Source organism: Salmo salar, chromosome 04 (genome assembly GCF_965601325.2).
Source record: "Salmo salar chromosome 04, fSalSal1, whole genome shotgun sequence".
Taxonomy (NCBI): Eukaryota; Metazoa; Chordata; class Actinopteri; order Salmoniformes; family Salmonidae; genus Salmo; species Salmo salar.
The window spans coordinates 7,180,106-7,199,106 of NC_138294.1; the positions used below are offsets into that span (position 1 = coordinate 7,180,106).

The window sequence follows — 19,001 nt, forward strand, 5'->3', positions numbered from 1 at the left end:
GCTGGCAGAGGAGAGGCTGCAAACAGAAACACCTTTGATGAGGGGACTGATCATCATCACATAGATCTGTGGGAAATCTGTTAGTGACAAAGTTATAAGTCTGGTTCATGTTCAGTTACCTGTGATGGTGAGGGAGAGGAGCTCACTCTCAGAGGAGAAGTCATGAGAGAAAACATGATTGTCATAAACACATCTGTAGTTCCCTTGGTGGGAGTCATCTGCAGCAGGGAAGAGGAAGGCAGCAGAGTGATTGACAGCTGGCTGGGTCTGGGTTCTGTTGGAGCCGGTGAACGTGAGGAGGAAGGAGCCTCCTGGGTACTGTGGCTGAGTGGAGCAGGTGATGGTGAAGCTGTAGCCCCTGAACACCTCGGACCCCTGGTGGCCCCTGGAGACCCCTCCCATTGAGTCAGTCAGGGAGATATCAGGCTGGAACAGGAGATCTGTAACAATAAAAGAGAACAAGAAAAACCTCTTCAACTAGTTTCCTATAGATATGACAATAACATCAGCATGTAACAGTGCTGGCCACCCTCCCTCACAGGGCAACATGAGTAGTGGGCCTACAGTCACTGAGACAACATATGTTGATATCAGGCTTAAGCAGGACATCTGGAACAAGAGGAGAGAAAAAGAAAACATAGCTCCTCAACTACTTTCCTCATTTAGATATGACAATAACATGACATGTGACAGTGGTAGTGAGTAGAGACGTTCACTGAGATAACACTCAAATACAAAGCATTCTGGGACATTTAAGTTGTATTTGATTCCTACTTGACTGAGTGATCTATTTAGTAAAGCAGACTGACAAGCTAAACAGTCATCATGAGAGGTGCAGAGGAAGTTGTATGGATGAAGGAAATCAGTTGAATATAATTATAATATCTTGTTATTACCTGAGCAGATCACTGAGAGTCCAGAATAGAGATCATATCTTCTTCTACACTCCCTCAGTACAGACTCAGATCCAGAACAGTCAACTCTAAACCCTCTAGTGGTATTTCCAGGTAGAACTGAAATAGTGGAGCCACAACCCAGCTGTCTACACACTACTGCAGCTACATCCTCCTGGTCCCAGTCATCAGCTCCCACAGTCCTCCACTCCCCCTGGTCGTACCGCTCCACTCCACCAGCACAGCGACTGCCTCCTCCCACCAGCCTCACATCATCATGCTCTGAGAAAAGAAAAGAGAGAGACAGTAATCTTACTATTTTCTCACTAAAACACACCTATATTGTCTCTCATATTCTTCACTCCAGGTGAGAAACAATGTTGATTGAGTGACAAACTGTTTCTTACCTGAGCAGGTGAGTCCAACAGCATTACCAGGTAGACAGGTGTTGTTTTCTCTGTCTGAGGTGTCACAGTCCAGGAGAAGGGACTCTTTGCCTTTACACTGGAACTCTTTATCCCAGGTCTGACCCTCACCTTCTCCATAGAGCCCCCCCTGTAGAGCTGCAGGAGCCCCACAGCCAAGCTCCCCACAGACTACCTCTGCATCCTGCCGGTCAAAGTCAGCTTCACACACTGAGGCCCAGGACTGATTGGACTTCACCTCCACTCTCCCAGAGCAGAGACCAGCTCCATCCACAAGCCGCACAGACTCTGGAGAAAAAGACTTGGTTGAACATTCAATCAGTTTTGTTGATGACATTGTCAAGGACTAAACACAAATATGTTGGATAAAAGATTGTAGTTTGCTATGTTTGATACTGTAAGAGGTAGAAATGGGTTCTTAGTCACTCAGGATAGGGTTGGGAATAATGCAGGCAGGAGACTTTATAGAAAATAAACACTTTATAGAAAATAAACAGCTGGACATCCATCAGGCAGCTTCACTTCAGTACCATCTGAACTACAATGATCTGCCCATGAACATCTCCCATAAACCAATATGACAAACACAAATATAATGTTTAAATACATCTGACATCTCTCCCTCTATTTAAATGAAATAAAAACACATAAAACATGATACATGGTAATATTGTATAATGTATAAATAAATCTCTCAATATGACCAGTCTCTTACCTGAACAGGTCACATGATGATAATATTCACCATCACAGAAACCAGGTTCTCCTATGATGTCACACTGTCTAATAGAAGACTCATGTCCCCTGCATCTATATAGTCTGACTCTTCTTCTTCCATCTTCAACCAGAGGTCCTCTAGATTCAGCTACAGGATTCCCACAGTCCAGCTCTCTACACACAACCTTAACCTCTCTCATCATTCTCCACCACCCAGAACATACACCTGACCACTCTCCTCTGGAGAAGACTTCCACTGTCCCAGAACAGGATGTGGTCCCATTCACCAGTCTGACTGAGAGTTCAGCTGTAAACAGCAGAGAGGAAAACACAGTGGTGAGGACAGATGATGACAGTGATTCTGTTATTCTAACAGCAGTAGTGCTTTGTGGTTGACAAGTATTAGTAGTTCCATAAAACACTACTTGTTATTGGGGTTTAGAATGGTTTGTATGGACACATGAATTTCTCCATGTGGGATAATAAAGTTGACTAATATTGAACTGCTATAATCACTGTAGATTTATACTCTACCTACCTGGTGGACTGACGCTTTGAGCCTGGAGATCTGAGGAGAAAGAGAGAGAGGAGGAAGAGAGAGAGAGAGAGAGAGAGAAAGATAGAGAGAAACAAAGGAGAAAGGGAGGAGTCAGAGGAAGAGAGAGACAGAGGTTAAATGAACATCAACATGACCTTTCATGATGTAATGGGGAAGACAGGCTTATCGTTGGTATGGTGCAACAACACCCATGTGTACATACACTATATATACAAAAGTATGTGGACACCCCTTCAAATTAGTGGATTCTATTTCAGCCACTCCCCTTCCTGACAGATGTATAAAATCAAACTCAGATTTACTATAAGAAAAATTGGATTACCTTTGCTCTTCTTCGTCAGAATGCACTCCCAGGACTTCTACTTCAACACCCAATGTTGTTTTGGTTCCAAATAATCCATAGTTATATCCAAATAGCTGCGTTTTGTTCTTGCGTTCAAGACACTATCCAAAGGGTGACGCGCCGGTGCATAACGTGACAAAAAAATTCAAAATATTACATTACCGTACATCGAAGCATGTCAAACGCTGTTTAAAATAAATTTTTATGCGATTTTTCTTGTAAAATAGCGATAATATTCCGACCGGGAGACCTTGTTTTCGTTCAAACACTGAAAATAGAAAATGGAGTCTTCACATGCACGCGCGCACCAGTGTCATTGTTCTCATAACAACCACTTTCCAAAACCCCTACTGTTTTTCGCCCAGGGACTGCAGAGTCATCATTCCCCATTCTGGCGCCTTCTGAGAGCCTATGGGAGCCTTAGAAAATGTCACGTTACAGCAGAGATCCTCTATTTTCAATAAAGAGGCTATAGAAGGACAAGAAATGGTCAGACAGGGCACTTCCCATATAGAATCTTCTCAGGTTTTGGCCTGCCATATGAGTTCTGTTATACTCACAGACACCATTCAAACAGTTTTAGAAACTTTAGGGTGTTTTCTATCCAAATAAAATAATTATATGCATATTCTAGTTTCTGGGCAGGAGTAATAACCAGATTAAATCGGGTACGTTTTTTATCCGGCCGTGAAAATACTGCCCCCTATCCTAAACAGGTTAAACAGCTTGGAGAATTCAAGAAAATGATGTCATGGCTTTAGAAGCTTCTGATAGGCTAATTGACATCATTTGAGTCAATTTGAGGTGTACCTGTGGATGTATTTCAAGGCCTACCTTCAAACTCACTGCCTCTTTGCTTGACATCATGGGAAAATCAAAAGAAATCAGCCAAGACCCCAGAAAAAAATTGTAGACCTCCACAAGTCTGCTTCATCCTTGGGAGCAATTTCCAAACACCTGAAGGTACCACATTCATCTGTTCAAACAATAGTACGCAAGTATAAACACCATGGGACCACACAACCGTCATACCGCTCAGGAAGGAGACGCGTTCTGAAAGGGAGAGGCATTTAATACATTTGCTTTTGTCTGTTTTTCGTCAGTTTTTTTTGCTTTCATCTGTCATGAATAAAAATTAGACATGGGAGGGTCATGAATACACATTAGACATGGGGGGGGTCATGAATACATTTACATTTTAGTCATTTTGCAGATGCTCTTATCCAGAGCCACTTACAGTAGTGAATACATACATTTCATACATTATTTTAATTTTTTTTTAATTATTATTATTTTTGTACTGGCCCCCCATGGGAATCGAACCCACAACCCTGGCGTTGCACACACCATGCTGGCGTTGCAAACACCATGCTCTACCAACTGAGCCACAGGGAAGACCCGAATACAGATTAGACATTTGTGGTGGGGTCACATGAATACACATTAGACAATAGGGGGTCATGAATACACATTAGACATGGGGGGTCATGAATACACATTAGACATGGGGGGGGGTCATGAATACACATTAGATATGGGGGGGTCATGAATACACATTAGACATGGGGGGGTCATGAATACACATTAGACATGGGGGGGGTCATGAATACACATTAGACATGGGGGGGATCATGAATACACATTAGACATGGGGGGGTCATGAATACACATTAGACATGGGGGGGGTCATGAATACACATTAGACATGGGGGGGGGGTCATGAATACACATTAGACATGGGGGGGGGTCATGAATACACATTAGACATGGGGGGGGGGTCATGAATACACATTAGACATGGGGGGGGGGTCATGAATACACATTAGACATGGGGGGGTCATGAATACACATTAGACATGGGGGGGTCATGAATACACATTAGACATGGGGGGGGTCATGAATACACATTAGACATGGGGGGGTCATGAATACACATTAGACATGGGGGGGGTCATGAATACACATTAGACATGGGGGGGTCATGAATACACATTAGACATGGGGGGGTCATGAATACACATTAGACAATTGGGGGGTCATGAATACATATCCAACTCAAAACCCAAAGAAGGCAAGGAGAGGACACAAGGAATCAAGGAAATGCAATCTAACTAGCTGACAGGATGATGAAATACTGTACTAGGCCTGGGTAATATGAGGGTGATAATATTTCATGTTTCATACTCCCACCAAACTACAGTGAAGTCTGTAGGCTCCATCGGGAACTTTCCCCTAGATACATGTAACCCTCTCTTCTGAGGGACCTGAGTTCCTATCAGTTTGGACCTAGTATCTAGGTGTGTGGCAGTAGTATTAGACTAGGTGGTCTGTAAGTAGTCAACATGTTAATGGAATCCACGTTTGAAGATTGTTTTGGTCACGTTGACTGGGAAATGTTCCATAAAGCCTCAGACAATAACATCGATTTATACGCTGACTCGGTGAGTGAGTTTACTAGGAAGTGCATTGGAGATGTTGTACCCACTATGACTATTAAAACCTACCCTAACCAGAAACCATTAGTGCAAAACTGAAAGCGCGAACCACCACATTCAACCATGGAAAGAGGTCGGGGAATATGGATGAATATAAACAGTGTAGTTCTTCCCTCTGCAAGGAAATTAAAGAAGTGAAATGTCGGTATAGGGACAAAATGAAGTTGAAGACACGAGACGTATGTGTCAGGGTCTACAGGCAATCACAGACTACAAAAGAAAACCAGCCACGTCACAGACACCGACATCTTGCGACACCGACGTCTTGCTTCCAGACAAGCTAAACACCTTCTTTGCCCGCTTTGTGGATAATACAATGACACTTACGTGGCTCACTACCAAGGACTGCGGACCCTCCCTCTTCTTCTCCGTGGCCGACGTGAGTAAGACATTGAAACGTGTTAACCCTCACAAGGCTGCTGGCCCAGACGGCATCCCTAGCCGCGTCCTCAGCGCATGCACAGACCAGCTGGCTGGGGTATTTACGGACATATTCAATCAATCCCTATCCCAGTCTGCTGTCCCCACATGCTTCAAGATGGCCACCATTGTTCCTGTTCCCAAGAAAGCTAAGGTAACTGAACTAAATGACTATCGCCCCGTAACACTCACTTCTGTCATCATGAAGTGCTTTGAGTGACTAGTCAAGGATCATATCACCTCCACCTTACCTGCCACCCTTGACCCACTTCAGTTTGCATATCGCCCCAACAGGTACACATACGATGCAATCGCCATCACACTGCACACTGCCCTATCCCATCTGGACAAGAGAAATACCTATGTAAGATTGCTGTTCATTGACTACAGCTCAGCATTCAACACCATAGTACCCGCCAAGTTCATCATTAAGCTTAAAACCTCTTGGGGCTAGGTGGGACGCTAGCGTGCCACCTGTGGTGCACTCCATCAACAGCAGGTGCATTTCAAGAGCGGCAAATTTGAATCCAAATAAATGTCAAAATTCAAATTTTTCAAAAATACAACTATGTTACACCATTTGAAAGATAAACATCTCCTTAATCTAACCACGTTTTACGATTTCAAAAAGGTTTTACGGCGAAAGCATAAATTTAGAGTATGTTAGGACAGTACATTTACAAGAGTTGTGTGTAATGTTTTGTCAAGTCAAAGACAGGGTCACCAAAACCATAAAACCAGCTAAAATGATGCACTAACCTTTTACAATCTCCATCAGATGACACTCCTAGGACATTATGTTAGACAATGCATGCATTTTTAGTTCTATCAAGTTCATATTTATATCCAAAAACAGCGTTTTACTATGGCATTGATGTTGAGGAAATCGTTTCCCTCCAATAACCGGCAGTCAAGTCAGCGTCACAAATTAAATAATTAAAATTAGAAAACATTGGTAAAATATTATATTGTCATTTAAAGAATTATAGATTTACATCTTTTGAACGCAATCAACTTGCCAGATTTAAAAATAACCTTACTGGGAAATCACACTTTGCAATAATCTGAGCACTGTGCCCAGAAAAATACGCGTTGCGATACAGACTAGACGTCATGTTGGGGAGATCTAAAATCGAAAATACTATGTAAATAATCCATTACCTTTGATTCTCTTCATCAGATGTCACTTCCAGGTATCACAGGTCCATAACGAATGTAGTTTTGTTCAAAAAAGCTCATCATTTATGTCCAAAAATCTCCGTCTCGTTAGCACATGATGTAAGCCAGCCGGACTTCTCGTCATGAACGAGGGGAAAAAATATATTTCCGTTCGTTCAAACATGTCAAACGTTGTATAGCATAAATCATTAGGGCCTTTTTTAACCAGAACATGAATAATATTCAAGGTGGACGAATGCATAGCCTTTTATAACGTATTGGAACGAGGGTACCCAACATGAAGTAGCGCGCCAGGTGTCTAATGGGACATCACCGTTCCATGGCTCTTGTTCGGTCAGATCTCCCTCCAGAAGACTCAAAACACTTTGTAAAGGCTGGTGACATCTAGTGGAAGCAATAGGAAGTGCCAAAATATTCCTAAACCCCTGTGTTTTTCAATGGGATAGGTTTAAAGTCAATACAACACATCAGGTATCCACTTCCTGTCAGAAAATGTCTCAGGGTTTTGCCTGCCAAATGAGTTCTGTTATACTCACAGACACCATTCAAACAGTTTTGGAAACTTTAGAGTGTTTTCTATCCATATATAATAAGTATATGCATATTCTAGTTACTGGGTAGGATTAGTAACCAGATTAAATCGGGTACATTTTTTTTATCCAGACGTGCAAATGCTGCCCCCTAGACCCAACAGGTTAAGGCCCTGGGTCTCAACCCCGCCCTGTGCAATTGGGTCCTGGACTTTCTGACGGGCTGCCCCCAGGTGGTGAAGTTAGGAAACAACATCTCCACTTAGCTGATCCTCAACACTGTGGCCCCACAAGGGTGCGTGCTCAGCCCCCTCCTGTACTCCCTGTTCACACATGACTGTGTGGCCATGCACGCCTCCAACTCGATCATCAAGTTTGCAGACGATACAACAGTAGTGGGCTTGATTACAAACAACGACGAGACAGCCTACAGGGAGGAGGTGAGAGCACTCGTAGTGTGGTGTCAGGAAAACAACCTCTCACTCAATGTCAACAAAACAAAGGAGATGATCGTGGACTTCAGGAAACAGCAGAGAGCACCCCACTATCCACATCGACGGGACAGTAGCGGAGAAAGTTCCTCAGCGTACACATCACGGACAAACTGAAATGGTCCACCCACAGAGACAGCGTGGTGACGAAGGCGCAATAGCGCCTCTTCAACCTCAGGAGACTGAAGAAATTTGGCTTGTCACCTAAAACCCTCACAATCTTTTACAGATGCACAATCGAGAGCATCCTGTCGGGCTGTATCACTGCCTGGTACGGCAACTGCACCACCCTCAACCGCAAGGCTCTCCAGAGGGTAGTGCGTTCTGCACAACGCATCATCGGGGGCGGTATTATTAGTCAGTTTAAATAATGCCACTTTAATAATGTTTACATATCCTACATTACTCATCTCCTATGTATATACAGTATTTTATACCATCTATTGCATCTTGCCTATGCAGCACGGCCATCGCTCATCTATATATTTATATGTACATATTCTTATTCCATCTCTCTACATTTGTGTGTATAAGGTAGTTGCTGTGAAATTGTTAGAATACTTGTCAGATATTACTGCACTGTCGGAACTAGAAGCACAAGCTTTCACTACACTCATATTAACATCTGCTAACCATGTGTATGTGACCAATAAAATGTGATGTGATTTGATGTAGTGCAGGGCCTCCACCTAATAAGTAAAGATATGTATTTACTGACTTGGGTCTATGGTGGCAAAACTGCTGTTATGTTTATCCAGTGTATCTATGTATTTAATTAAAGTCTGTTATAATGTTTATCCAGTGTATCTATGTATTTAACTATAGTCTGTTATAATGTTTATCCAATGTATCTATGTATTTAATTAAAGTCTGTAATAATGTTTATCCAGTGTATCTATGTATTTAATTAAAGTATGTAATAATGTTTATCCAGTGTATCTATGTATTTAATTAGTCTGTAATAATGTTTATCCAGTGTATCTATGTATTTAATTAAAGTCTGTAATAATGTTTATCCAGTGTATCTATGTATTTAACTAAAGTCACATGATGTACTAATGAGACTTGCTCCCTCTGCTAGAACACTTCCCCTTTGTCTACATGACTGACTCATGGTTCTGGACTCACAGCCAAATGCTGTTTCTCCATATCCTGTTATTTAGCAGTAGACTGAACTAAGCTGTGAGAGATGAACAGGACAAATGGTTGTGGGTCCTTTGAGAAACACTGTTGAGACATTGAGTACTGTGAAATGGCATGACATTTCTCAACAAGACCTCACCACAAAGTCACAATGTGGAAAGGTGTGTCATTACAGATGAGATTATATATAATTTAATACATTAGCTTTCATCTATTTTTGTTTTCTCAATCGTTCAGTTCCATAGGTCAGGGTCAAGCTGAGCTGGGCCAATAGTGGAAGACGTTACTGGTTGACTATATTCAGTTGACTGTTTGTTACTATGTCAGTCTATCTCTTTTGACACCTCCCTCCATCTCCTCCCCTTATCTATCACCCTCCCCACCCCTTCCTCTCGCTCTCCTCTCTCTCGTTCTCTCTCTCTTCCTGACATATAGCATCAGGCCTGTTGATCTTGACTCAAGTAACAGACCTCTAGCATCTACACCCCTCCTCTTCTCCTGCTCTAACGTAAAACCAATATAATATAGAATATGTACTCTCATTCATTTACATAGAGACAGATACAATCAATCATTGACACACTGAATATACAACAGTCAGATGCATGACACCATCACCAATGTTCATCTAACTTTATATTCATATATTTATATTTGATGATTTTATTTTTAATCCCTGACCCCGTATAAGGTCTTTTGCCTCCTGCCAGGCCGTCATTGTAAATAAGAATTTGTTCTTAAAACCTCTTAGGGCTAGGGGGCAGTATTTACACGGCCGGATAAAAAACGTACCCGATTTAATCTGGTTATTACTACTGCCCAGAAACTAGAATATGCATATAATTATTGGCTTTGGATCGAAAACACCCTAAAGTGTCTAAAACTGTTTGAATGGTGTCTGTGAGTATAACAGAACTCATATGGCAGGCAAAAACCTGAGAAGATTCTGTTCAGGAAGTGGCCTGTCTGATTATTCCTTGTGCATCTTGACTCTGTTTATTGAAGACTGAGGATCTCTGGCATGACGTGACACTTCCTACGGCTCCCATAGGCTCTCAGAGCCCGGGAAAAAGCTGAATGATATCGAGGCAGCCCCAGGCTGAAACACATTTGCGCTTTTGGCAAGTTGTCTATCAGCGGACAATGGACTTAGGCGCGTGCACGAGTCGACTCCATGCTTTATTTTCTTTCGTCTTTTTACCTAAACGCAGATTCCCGGTCGGAATATTATCGCTTTTTTACGAGAAAAATGGCATAAAAATTGATTTTAAACAGCGGTTGACATGCTTCGAAGTACGGTAATGGAATATTTAGAATTTTTTTGTCACGAAATGCGTCGACCCTTCTTTACCATTCGGATAGTGTCTTGAACGCACGAACAAAACGCCGCTATTTGGATATAACTATGGATTATTTTGAACCAACCCCAAACATTTGTTATTGAAGTAGAAGTCCTGGGAGTGCATTCTGACGAAGAACACCAAAGGTAATAACATTTTTCTTATAGTAAATCGGACTTTGGTGAGTGCTAAACTTGCTGGGTGTCTAAATAGCTAGCCCTGTGATGCCGGGCTATCTACTGAGAATATTGCAAAATGTGCTTTCACCGAAAATACATTTTAAAATCACACATATCGAGTGCATAGAGAAGTTCTGTATCTATAATTCTTAAAATAATTGTTATGCTTTTTGTGAACGTTTATCGTGAGTAATTTAGTAAATTCACCGGAAGTTTGCGGGGGGTATGCTAGTTCTGAACGTCACATGCTAATGTAAAAAGCTGGTTTTTGCTATAAATATGAACTTGATTGAACAGAACATGCATGTATTGTATAACATAATGTCCTAGGGTTGTCATCTGATGAAGATCATAAAAGGTTAGTGCTGCATTTAGCTGTCTTCTGGGTTTATGTGACATTATATGCTAGCTTGAAAAATGGGTGTCTGATTATTTCTGGCTGGGTACTCTGCTGACATATTCTAATGTTTTGCTTTCGTTGTAAAGCCTTTTTGAAATCGGACAGTGTGGTTAGATTAACGAGAGTCTTGTCTTTAAAATGCTGTAAAATAGTCATATGTTTGAGAAATTGAAGTAATAGCATTTCTAAGGTATTTGAATAACGCGCCACAGGATTCCACTGGCTGTTACGTAGGTGGGACGATTTGGTGCCACCTGCCCTAGAGAGGTTAACTGACTTGCCTAGTTAAATAAAGGTTAAATATTAATATGGCAATGTTCTATTTGCATGTAGGCCTACTGCAGCTCTGATTGGTTATGCAGCACCGGTCTTTGTAGAGTCGGGATGAGTCTGTCAATGTAATAGAATCCTACTCCGATGTGTTCTGTCTACAACATCTCTTACATAGTTGGCTTTGTTTCGGTATGTTGCAGTGAACGAGGCTAATATTCCATTGATCGATCACATTTGCCACATTATGGGACACGTTGAAAGTGTTAACTAGTATGGGCTAGGTGGGACGCTACCGTCCCACCTGTGGGACACAGCCAGTGAAATAGCAGGGCGAAAATACAAAACAGCAAAAACCTCATAATTCAAATTTCTCAAACATACTACTATTTTACACCATTTTAAAGATACACTTCTCCTTAATCGAACCACGTTGTCCGATTTCAAAAAGGCTTTACGGCAAAAGCAAAACATTAGATTATGTTAGGAGAGTGCCAACACAAGAAAAACCACACAGCCATTTTCCAAGCAGGAGAGGGGTCACAAAAACCATAAATACAGCTAAAATTAAGCACTAACCTTTGATGATCTTCATCAGATGACACTCCTAGCACTCAATGTTACACAATACATGTATGTTTTGTTCGATAAAGTTCATATTCATATCCAAAAACAGCATTTTACATTGGCGCGTGATGTTCAGAAAATATTTTTCCTCCAAAACTGACGGTGAATCAGCACAACAATTTACAAAAATACTCATCATAAACGTTGATAAAATATTAAACTGTTATTCAAAGAATTATAGATAAACATCTCCTGAATGCAACCGCTGTGACAGATTTCAAAAAAGCTTCACGGGGAAAGCTCACTTTGCAATGTTTTGGAAGAGCGCTCTGTTTGATTGTTTCTGTTCCTCTCTCCGTCTCTGTAGCTTCCGCGTTTGCTGGAATAAGGACACGAGCTTCTTCTTCTATGGTATAATTGTGTTCGCAACAATTATATGTGCATTCCGCCACCTACTGTTCAGGTGGATAATACGACTCCAAAAAGGATAAACATTTTATAATATAAATAAAATAAATTCAATACAAACTATAAGTAACAAAATGTTAATTAAACTAAATCAGCCTGCTTTTCTATTTTAATCAGGTCCCTACACAGGCTCAGAAGGATCCTGTGATGGAGGGACATTTCCTGGTGACAGTAGTCCTTGAAGTGCTTCTGCCGTAAGTCTTGGAGGCTGCAGTTATAATAATGTGCAGTACAATTAATAACTGTGGCTGTAAATGCTACAAAATCCACCTTTTCCACAATAAGTGTATCCAGATCATTTGATTGACGTATAACATTTACAACTGGTTGTGGTACATCCACCTCCATATCTTCTTCAGAACTGTGGCCTCTTTTCCCTTCAACTCTCTTCACCACCTCCACATAGGAGACTTGCTGTACAGCCCTGATCCTTGACTCCTCAACCTCTTTCACCCTAACAGGGCATTCTGGGAATTCAGAAATATGATCCCTACCACAGTTACAACATTTTATATTTACACTCTTCTAGAGCATATTCCTTCCGTCTGAAAACACTTGACACAGAAAACTTCTTTCACTTTTTACACGAACGCTCTTATGGTGTATCATATATATCCCAACTTTACATAGGGTGGTAAATACTCATCAAACACCAATAATACAGATAAACTATGCTCCTTTCCCCCCATTCTCCATAGGGTCAATATTACAGAAAAACAGCTACATTCTCCATAGGGGTCAATAATACAGATAAACAGCTACATTCTCCATAGGGGTTAATAATACAGATAAACAGCTACATTCTCCATAGGGGTCAATAATACAGATAAACAGCTACATTCTCCATAGGGGTCAATAATACAGATAAACAGCTACATTCTCCATAGGGGTCAATAATACAGATAAACAGCTACATTCTCCATAGGGGTCAATAATACAGATAAACAGCTACATTCTCCATAGGGGTCAATAATACAGATAAACAGCTACATTCTCCATAGGGGTCAATAATACAGATAAACAGCTACATTCTCCATAGGGGTTAATAATACAGATTAACAGCTACATTCTCCATAGGGGTCAATAATACAGATAAACAGCTACATTCTCCATAGGGGTCAATAATACAGATTAACAGCTACATTCTCCATAGGGTCAATAATACAGATAAACAGCTACATTCTCCATAGGGGTCAATAATACAGATAAACAGCTACATTCTCCATAGGGTCAATATTACAGATAAACAGCTACATTCTCCATAGGGGTCAATAATACAGATAAACAGCTACATTCTCCATAGGGGTCAATAATACAGATAAACAGCTACATTCTCCATAGGGGTCAATAATACAGATAAACAGCTACATTCTCCATAGGGGTCAATAATACAGATAAACAGCTACATTCTCCAGACGGGTCAACAATACAATAATATAATAATGCCCAAAGGTACGCCAGAGACATCACAATATCACCACCATACCACTCCTGGTTACTATGACTACACCATATCAACACCATACCACTCCTGGTTACTATGACTACACCATATCAACACCATACCACTCCTGGTTACTATGACTGCACCATATAAACACCATACCACTCCTGGTTACTATGGCTACAACATATCAACACCATACCACTCCTGGTTACTATGACTACACCATATCAACACCATACCACTCCTGGTTACTATGACTGCACCATATCAACACCATACCAGTCCTGGTTACTATGACTACACGATATCAACACCATACCACTCCTGGTTACTATGACTACCCCATATCAACACCATACCACTCCTGTTTACTATGACTACAACATATCAACACCATACCACTCCTGGCTACATCCAGTTGGCCAGCAGTAGCCCTATAGTGCACTTGATTTGCTCTCTGGGCCAGCCAGAAAGGCAGTTTTTACATTCAGACACATGAAATGGTTCAATATGGCAACAGCTTGCCTACCCGGCGTGCAGGGCAACTGAATCAGGTGCACCTACTGCCATCAGCCCGAGACCCCCCCATTAATAGGAACACAAAGCTTTATCGTGGGTTTTTACAGAAATGTTTGGCGATCCACTAGGAATGCCATGGAGATCAACCGGTTGGTGACCACTGTTCTAGAACATTTAGTGAAGTTCAATCTCGTGCTTCTCACTGTTGGCTGATTTATCTGCAGTTTAGAGGGAACATTGTGTCACACACTGATCTGTTTCACCTGTCTTTGTGATTATCTCCACCCCCTTCCAGGTGTAGCCCATCTTCCCCATTATCCCCTGTGTATTTATGCCTGTGTTCAATGTTTGTCTGTTGCCAGTTCACACTGTTTGTTTGAGTCAACCAGTGGTTTGTGTCTGCACCTGCTTTTTCCCTAGTCTCTGTTTTCTTGTCCTCCCAGTTTTGACCCTTGCCTGCCCTGACTCTGAGCCCGCCTGCCTGACCACTCTGCCTGTCCTGACTCTGAGTCCGCCTGCCTGACCACTCTGCCTGAGCCTGCTTGCTGAGCTGTACCTCTGCCCTCCTCTGGATTACTGACTGCCTACTCTGAGCATGCCTGCTGTGTTGTACCTTTGTCCCCTTACTCTGGACTATCGACCCCTGCCTGCCTTGACCTGTCTGTGCCTGCCCCTGTTGTCTGCATTTGGGTCTTACCTTGGTTGTAATAACACTGACCATCACATCTTAACTGACATTAGTGCCTGTCCCCAGATGGACAGTTACGCTACAGTAAAGTACATTTACAGGTGATCACATCATTGTCCTGCTTTGAGACAGATTTTTACTGTCTGCTTCCAGTTGCATGTTCTTTTACTAGTCCTGCAAATGGTAATATATCAAAACATATCTCAGTAACTGTCACAAGTGGATATCAGTATAACAGCATCCTACCTATACCCCAGAACAGGATAATCAAAATCACTGCAGGTATCATATCTGTCTCTAACTGGGGCTCCACTGAGCGAAACCGGTCTACTGTCATGAAGAGAGGACTGAAGAGTGAGAAATACTGCTAGGCTATATGACTTCTAACTCATTACTTCCTTACTTCAATGATGTGGCAAACTGCTAAGCAAATCAGATCAGTTAAACCCACCTACCTACAGGAAACATTGACATTAGAAAAACTCCACAGGAAACTGCTGACAGAGCAGCAGTTACACATAGTGTGTCCTATAATATCTTACCTAATTGTCAGTGCTTGACTTGGGAAAGTCACCTCTAACTTTCTGTGGTGTAGAAGCTAGAGGTATGTTACCCAAGTCAACTCAACAGGTGTGGTAGTAAATTACAAATTAGACATGCTGTGATGTTTTTTTTACTTAGATAATTGTTTGTTGTTAAATGCTAGTGTTTTTTCACTGATACAAACTTGTCTTGTGTGACTTAGTGATAAGTCTGGGCGTACAGCCAAGAGCTGTTTTGGTGTGACCGCAGTGTGTGACACATCCTGTTTTTCACAATCTGCAGGAACTCAGCTGTGTGGAAACATGCAGAACGGATCAGAGAATAGTGTGAGCTGTGGTAACTCTAGACGGCTGAGCCCTGGTGCTGTCAACGTCAGCTATCTTCATCTGCACAGACAAGTTAGTCACATTTTACACACTATGTTCCTCACCCTCTCTCTCCCTCCTCCCCTGTCTCATTCTACCAACCCAGTCTGTCAATAAGTCCTATCTTTCCCTCGCATCTCTCTCTCCCTCCTCCCCTGTCTCCTTCTACCAACCCAGTCTGTCATTGAGTTAGTCCTATCTCTCTCTCCCTACTGAGTACTTGTAAGGGTGCGTGATGGTGGCAGGGAAGTCAGGCGCAGGAGATCGAACTTGGTATAAAACGGAGCAGTTTAACCTCTCTCGGGAAGGACGAAATCGTCCCACCCTATTCAACAGCCAGTGAGAAATTAGAGCGCAAAATTTAAAACCACAAAATATTTATATCCAAAAACAGCATTTAACAGTGGCGCTTGAAGTTCAGAAAATATTTAGCCTCCAAAACTGCCGGTGAATCAGCGCTACAATTTACAAAAATACAATTCAAAAACCTTAATAAAATATTAAACTTTCATTCAAAGAGTTTTAGATAAACATCTCCAGAATCGAACCACGTTGTCTGATTTCAAAAAGGCTTTACAGAGAAAACAAAACATTACATTATGTTAGGATATCACCACAGCAACAGAGTAACAAAACAGCCATTTTCTTTGCGTTTTCAAAGAAACGGTATCCATCCAAAAGCAGAAAACCAGCTAAAATAAACCACTAACCTTTGACAATCTTCATCAGATGACACTCCTAGGACATCATGTTACACAATACATGCATTTTTTGTTCTATCAAGTTCATATTTATATCCAAAAACAGCATTTTACAGTGGCGCGTGAAGTTCAGAAAATATTTAGCCTCCAAAACTGCAGGTGAATCAGCGCTACAATTTACAAAAATACAATTCAAAAACCTTAATAAAATATTAAACTTTCATTCAAAGAATTATAGATTAACATCTCGTGAATGCAACCGCATTGCCAGATTTCAAAATAACTTTACTGGGAAATCACACTTTGCAATAATCTGACTACTGTGGTCAGAAAAATACACTAGGCGATACAGATAGCCACCATGTTGGAGTCATCTAAATTCATAAATAGCATTAGAAATATTCACTTACCTTTGATGATCTTCATCAGAAGGCACTTCCAGGCATCCCAGATACTCAACAAATGTTGTTTTGTTCGATAAAATCCATAATTTACGTGCAAATAGCTCCTTGTTGTTCGCGTGTTCAGGTCAGCTACTCAAAATGTCGGAAGCGCGCCGAAAATGTGACGATGAAAGTAAAAATTTTTTTATTTACGTTCGTTCAAACATGTCAAACGTTGTAAAACATCAATCTTTAGGGCCTTTAGAACGTGAAGATCCAGTAATATTTCAACCGGACGGTTCCTGTGTCTTGAAAAAAGTTTTTGGAACGGAGCATCCTCTCTCGTGAATGCGCCCCAATGAAGTGATGTCATTCCCTGGTCTACAAGTTCCATGCCTTCTCATTCGGCCTCTGTTCATCGTAGATGCTTCAAACAACTTCCTAAAGGTTGTTGACATCTAGTGGAAGCCTTAGGAAGTGCAAAATGAACCCTAACTCACCGTGTGTTCGAATGGCAATGACTTGAAAGGACTACAAGCACCAGAATTTTCACTTCCTGCTTAGATTTTTCTCCGTTTTTTGCCTGCCATATGAGTTCTGTTATACTCACAGACATCATTCAAACAGTTTTAGAAACTTCAGAGAGTTTTCTATCCAAATCTACTAATACTATGCATATTTCAGTTCCTGGGCCCGAGTAGTAGGCCGTTTAATTTGGGTACGTTTTTCATCCGGCCGTGAAAATACTGCCCCCTACCCTAGAGAAGTTAATAAGTGCTCAAGAACTCCAAAAACCAAAATATACAAAATAATTCACGTGGGTACAAAACCCGTCGCACACCAGAACATATCTTGCACATTGCTTACAAAAAACAATCACCGACAAGGACAATGAGGGGGAATAGATGGTTAAATACACAACATGTAATGAATGGAATTGGAACCAGGTGTGATACAAGACAAGACAAAGCCAAAGGAAAATTAAAAGAGGATCAGCGATGGCTAGAAGGTCGGCGACTTTGACCGCCGAACGCCGCCCGAACAAGGAGAGGGACCAACTTCAGCGGAAGTCGTGACACTACTGAGTATTTCCCATCCCACCTTAGCTGAGACAGTGAGAGTACGCGAGAGGAGAGGTAGGGAGAGGAGAGGTAGGGAGAGGAGAGGTGAGGTAGAGAGGGGAGAGGAGAGGAGAGGTGAGGTGAGGTAGAGAGAAGAGGTGAGGTAGAGAGAGGAGTGGAAGGGAGAGGAGAGGTGAGGTAGAGAGAGGAGAGGAGAGGTGAGGTAGGGAGAGGAGAGAGCCTGTTGGGGCTAGGGGGCAGTATTGTCACGGCTGGATAAAAAACATACCCGATTTAATCTGATTACTAATCCTACCCAGTAACTAGAATATGCATATACTTATTATATATGGATAGAAAACACCCTAAAGTTTCTAAAACTGTTCGTCCCACCTGCGCCAGAGGTTAAGGAGAGGAGAGGTAGGGAGAGGTGAGGTAGAGAGAGGAGAGGAGACGCACACACACACACAGACTATCTCTACACATTTGTCTCCCCACCATCCATCCATCCCTCTCTCCCCCTCTGTCTCCCCCATCTATCCATCCTCACATCTGTCTCCCCATCCAACCATCCATCCTCACCACTCTCTCCCCCATCTGTCTCCCCCATTCACTCATCCTCACTTTATCTCCCCCCTCCACTCCCCCACCCCTCTGTGTGTGTGAAGTGGGGGTTGGTGTCAAGTTTCCCTTTTCATTTGAGAGGCTCCCAATCTTTGCTGTTGGAGAGAAAAGTGTTTAAAGATGAAAAGAGGACTGAACAGGTAACTTGATATGGACTCCTTTTATTGAGTCCCTCTTTTCAGCACCAAGAGTCTGTCTCTCTCTCTCTTTCTCTCTCTCTCTTTCTCTCTTCTCTCTCTCTCTCTCTCTCT

General features: G+C 41.9%; 1 long non-coding RNA gene across 1 annotated transcript; it reads right to left on the reverse strand.

The window, feature by feature from the left end:
• Nucleotides 1–1,300: 1,300 nt before the first annotated feature.
• Nucleotides 1,301–15,465, reverse strand: LOC145850242 (uncharacterized). Its single transcript, XR_014391981.1, has 4 exons — nucleotides 15,320–15,465; nucleotides 2,574–2,603; nucleotides 2,034–2,342; nucleotides 1,301–1,606 (listed from the first exon to the last, which is right to left on the reverse strand). It is a non-coding gene; the product is annotated as an uncharacterized LOC145850242 (long non-coding RNA).
• Nucleotides 15,466–19,001: the final 3,536 nt, after the last annotated feature.